The following is a 5,443-nucleotide window of genomic DNA, read 5'->3' as shown; positions in this document are numbered from 1 at the left end:
TATATATATTTGTGTTGTGATGAGTCACGACGCCCCCTTACGATAAATAGACTATAAATAGTAACGTTCGAAGTGAAGTTTGTGTGTTAGTTCGAGCTGAGTTCGCAGTGAAGTCGGGTGTCAGTGGGTCAGTTCGTTTGGAATATTGGCTGTTGGTTCGTGAAGAGATTGTTGGATTGTTACATTATTATTACGGCTGCATCGTTATCTTGTTTACTGTTACTGAACTGGCGCAGTGTATCTAAACTATCCGTCACAATATCGTAGCGGTACCACGACATTTGAGATGAGGGATACAACATCTGGCAACGAGGGTTTCGAAGCTCACGTAGGTTATATAACAATTTGTTCGTGATACAACTTGTTAAATGATGGAAGACTTATTAGCGTCTATAATACAGTTGCAAAAGCAACAAGAACAGGAACAGGAGTCGCAGAAGTAACTAGTAAAGCAACACCTTCAACAACAACACTTATTGGAGCCATGCACAAAGTCCGAAAATGCAGTAAGTTTGTTTTAGCCAGACGGCGTATCGAACTCCGTAACAGAATTCAGTTATAACCCAGAGAAGGTTATAACTTTTGCAGCGTACTATAGAAGGTACGAGATCTTTAAGGAAGATTGCAAAACATGGTCAGACGAAGAAAAAGTAAGGTTATTATTATCTAGTTGAAGTTCTGAGTTCAAAGGTCGACTTTGCCTTTCATCCTTTCGGGGTCGATAAATTAAGTACCAGTTGCATATATGGGAACGATCTCATCGACTGGCCCCCTCCCCAAAATCTTGTCCCTTGTGTCTAGAGTAGAAAAGAATATTCACCTCTCTCTGTATATTTATATTTATAGATACAAATCGGTGTATTAACTAGCTATCAATTTTTCTGTATCTCCCTTTAAATCCGGATCCGCAGTAACTGATGATCATGTGCATCAACAACAATGGCAATTAAATCCAGAATAATTTATAAATGGCGATGAATTTATAAATGGCAGTTTATTTTCGTGAAGAGGGGGAAAATTTGACGTTTCGGGCAATAATTCTTATTCATTATGATTCGGTAATGGGCCAGTAGAGAACACAAAATGGAGGGATTAAATTAACTGGAAAAGGTTAAAGAGTAAAGGCAGGAAATATATGACAATGAATGAAAGATGTTGGTGAAGGAGGGTGTCTAAGAAAGGAAAGGGTGATCGATGTAATAGATGGGTTGAAACGCCACTTTCTTGTTAGTGAGGTCTATTCCTCGTGGCAACTAAATTTCTTGTCACCTACAAATTTTCTTGAGTGTGAAATACAGATAACTGTCTTTTTTGCTCTGAGAGCATATAATAACCCGTGTTGTTCTTGGTTTCGTTTAGCCTCATGGGGGCTCTTACTGATCAAACTTATGATCATAGACATTCCAACAGTGGATAACCAAACATATTTTCCGAAATTATGCATCTCAGAACAGGTTAACCAAATGTATTCCCTTTTCCAAAATTGCAATGTGGGATGTGAGTATATTTGGCAACCATTTATTATAGGACGTGTGACCACCATACTGAAACTAATTCTTTGGTTTGTTTCAAATAACAGAGGCCAAAGTAATGAGAAGTGGATTGTCCAAGAGCTTAAATTTTTTGTCATCAACATTTGCCAATATGAATTAGTCTCATGCGGTTCGAGTTCAAATTGTACAGACGTGAAATTTGCAGTGGATAAAATAAAGTACCGACCAAGTATTGCAGCCGAATTGAAGTACCAATCTTTCCCTCGAAATGTGTGTTCTTCCAGTATTGATTTCAAATTTTGGCACAAGGCCAGTAATTTCGGGGAAGTGGGTAAGTCGACTATATCGACCTCAGTGCTTAACTGGTACTTGTTTTATAGATCATGAAGGGATGAAAGGCAAACTCGACCTCAGCGGAATTTGCGCTCAGAACGTAGAAACGGAAAAAATGCTGCTAAACGTGCTAACGATTCAACTCGCCGCCTTGCTTTCTAATATTGAAATTCAATATTTTGTGAATTGACAGAAATGTTACAGTGTTAGACAAAACGACATGTCGTATTCAGTTACGTTCTGGTTTGAAACCCAACCAGAGCCGGCTTTGTCTTTTAGTCATCTGGGATTATAAGATAGGATACTATTCAGAATCACTATCGTCTATATCCTCCTCTAAAATTTGAGGGCTTGTGCTTATGTTACGAAATTTTAAAACATTATTATATATTGTATTAAACGTTTAAACATAAGACATCATTTAATTGTATATCTAAATTAAATATACTTTCAAACTACTAGCCTCGTGAGCTTTGAAAAACTAGTACTTTGAATTCATGACAATAAACGGATGCTATCTTTCGATTTAATGTGTTTTACAGAAGAAAATACTCTTTCTCATATCCATGTTCTATGTCATTGAGTTTAATGTTGCTACTTACAGTTCTATAACTACAGTACATTCATAAAAATCATGTACGATCTGCAAACAGTGTTTTATGTTTTTAAGATACTCGTTATAGAGTAGCCATTGCTACTGCATAGTCGGTTGGTATTAGGATTGTATCTATATACTATTGTAAAAGCAACGTTGTCAGTCTTGAAGGTGTATCAGTTATAGTTATGAAATATTTTGAAGTCAGTGAATTGGCAGAATGATATACAAGGGTGACACACGGGGAACATTACATGGAAAATTAAAAAATGGTTGACGATCTAATTCGAGTACGATAGGAAACATTGACAGGAAACAAAGTGATCTGATATATAAATTACGTTCATTCACCTTCGTATATCCACTCTATTGTTTTGTTTGCTCTTGGCCCTTTATTCTCTGCAACCTTCGCAGGCAACACCGGCATGGAAAGTTCTCAGTCTTATCATTGAAGGTGCGCCAGCCCTACTCCCTTTTTCCGACCGGTTGCGTAGTTGACCGGCCATCAATTCTCTGTGTCCCACTGTCTTGATACTTGTTATTTTCTAATCGTTCAGGATGCCTTCTAAGTGTTCCTTACCATTCTTGTCTTTTTGGCCCTAAGGCTACATTTTGCTCGTTTCTTGTTTGTTACGTCTTTGTCCATCATCTTAAATTACATTTATTCACCTTCGTATGTCCACACTATTGTTTTGTTTGCCTTCAGCCGTATATTTCCGCAACCTTCAATGGCACAGCCAGCATGGGAAGTTCTCAGTCTTATTATTGAAGGTGCGAAACTGGGTAATATCATCTGACTCATAACTGATGAAGAATTGGGGACCCTCTGTTTCTGTCTCCCGTCCCGTTGTACACTTAGTATACGTTTTACGCTTCTTATCTTTTCGTCGTTTATTTACAATACATTTTTCATTTATTTTGTGTGTGTGTGTGTGTGTGTGTGTGTGTGTGTGTGTGTGTGTGTGTGTGTGTGTGTGTGTGTGTGTGTGTGTGGGTGTGTGTGTGTGTGTGTGGGTGTGTGTGAACAGCACAGCAAACATCAGACAAACTGAATTAAATCTAAACATTAGAAAGCCTTCGCTGGGAAATTATATATAATTATAATTGCAATGTTATAAAGTAATTCAGAATGCAAATATATTCCCTCTAAGCCTTGGATTGCGACAAGAACGACGTAGTAGAGGCTGTTGTTTTTAAAAAATATTCTTATAATCGGAAATTCATAAAATTCTAGTTTTACCATCACCAGAAACTATTTTAGATTAATAAAGTCTTTCTGCAGAGAAGTTTCTCTCCTCTCTCTCCGAGGTACATAATTTTTTTCCTACTCAGATCGGTGCATGGCTAAAAGGGGAACATATACTTTCAATAGGAACAATCAAGGGACCCGATATCACGCAAATTTCCCAGAGTACGTAAGCACCATCTCCCAAATATGTTCTTCTGGCTGTAGCTGCCTTGCTCAAAGTAGTCTCAGTAACCTAAATTTTTCAGCAAATTTACTGGATGTTACCACTTCTCTACCCTCACCTTTCTATTCAAAACTTGTTAAGGTTATCTCTACAAACAGTCTATAGAAATTATAGACAGCACTGATTTTTGTTACATGCTAACTATAATTTCTGTAGTGAGACGATTACCTTAACAAGTGATGTAAATCGCACTGCTAACATAGTAGAACACAGTATTGACTTATAATAGCATTTTATATACTTTATTGCATAACGAATTACTGCCTTTCTACTAGTCATTAACTTTGAAGAAGCTTATAAAACGGTAACTGAGGGGGAAAATTGTTGTCCATAGTCCTCATGAGACTTTCCCCGAAACTTTTCCCATCCTTTTTGCCACCAGACAGGTTTTTGAGTCTCATCTGCAAAGAAGATGAGTCTGAAATAATCTTGAAAAAAACGTTTCATATAAAGCTTTCTCAACTAGCACTCTAGAAATCAATAAAATGCAGCAGCATTTCGTCTGTCTTTATGTTCGGAGGTCAAATGCCGCCGAGGTCAACTTTGCCTTTCATCCTTTCGAGTGACGTCATGCGAATTTATAAACTTTCGAGAAAACGTGAAATAATTCTCGTTTTTGGAACAGTGGATCTCGAAGCACGTACAGCTATGAAATGTAATTATTAGGTTGAAAAACCCTTTTCGATAGAGCAAGTGTCTTCTACTATAGTCACGAACAGACTAACCAAAGCCTTGTGAGTGGATTTGGTGGACAGTAACTGAAAGAAGCTCGTTGTATGTGCATGTGTGTGTGTGTGTGTGTGTGTGTGTGTGTGTGTGTGTGTATGTGTGTGTGTGTGTGTGCGTGTGTGTGTGCGAGAGAGAGAGAGAGAGAATTGGCTCGGTGAACGAAGAATACATCTACCTCCATCTCGGTTACTTTTCGATACGCCCCATCAACTTCACATTTCTCGATAACAATATAAAATAAATACTAGATCCAATATAATTGAGCACAACCTTGGAAAGCCAGTATGATTAAAACCAGAAACAGAATGATTAAAATTTAAATTAAACACATACGGACATGCACACACAAACACTCACACACACACAGACATCAAATATAAAATATATATATATATATATGTGTGTGTGTGTGTGTAAGCTCATATATATATATATATATATATATATATATATATTAATATATGCATGTATGTATGTATGTATGTATGTATGTATGTCTCTACGCATATACATAGAAACCACACATAAAGCACATATACTCACACGCCTGCACATATATGTATGTGTTGATTTCATATGAATTTATGAACTTTTGAGAGAATAATGAAAATATTTTTCATTGAAACAGTGAATCTCGAAGCACATATAGAGTTATAAATAATAGCATGTAAATGAGTTGAAAAACTGCCTTGGAGAGAAGCCTTCGCCGTTTCAATTCAAAAATGGTTTTCCAAACCAACATTTGCCCACTATTATCTATATCTTTGTGAGTACTTCGAGTCCCATTGTTCCAAAAATATATACATATATATATATATATA

At 36.8% G+C, this 5,443-nt stretch overlaps 1 protein-coding gene across 1 annotated transcript in view; it reads right to left on the bottom strand.

The window, feature by feature from the left end:
* LOC106879093 (aquaporin-9) overlaps positions 1-5,443 on the bottom strand; it is a 78,146-nt gene that overhangs the window by 72,197 nt on the left and 506 nt on the right. The gene's annotated exons all lie outside the window — the stretch shown is intronic.

Source organism: Octopus bimaculoides, chromosome 3 (assembly GCF_001194135.2).
Source record: "Octopus bimaculoides isolate UCB-OBI-ISO-001 chromosome 3, ASM119413v2, whole genome shotgun sequence".
NCBI classification, from domain to species: Eukaryota; Metazoa; Mollusca; class Cephalopoda; order Octopoda; family Octopodidae; genus Octopus; species Octopus bimaculoides.
This window is presented reverse-complemented; position numbering and strand designations above follow the sequence as displayed.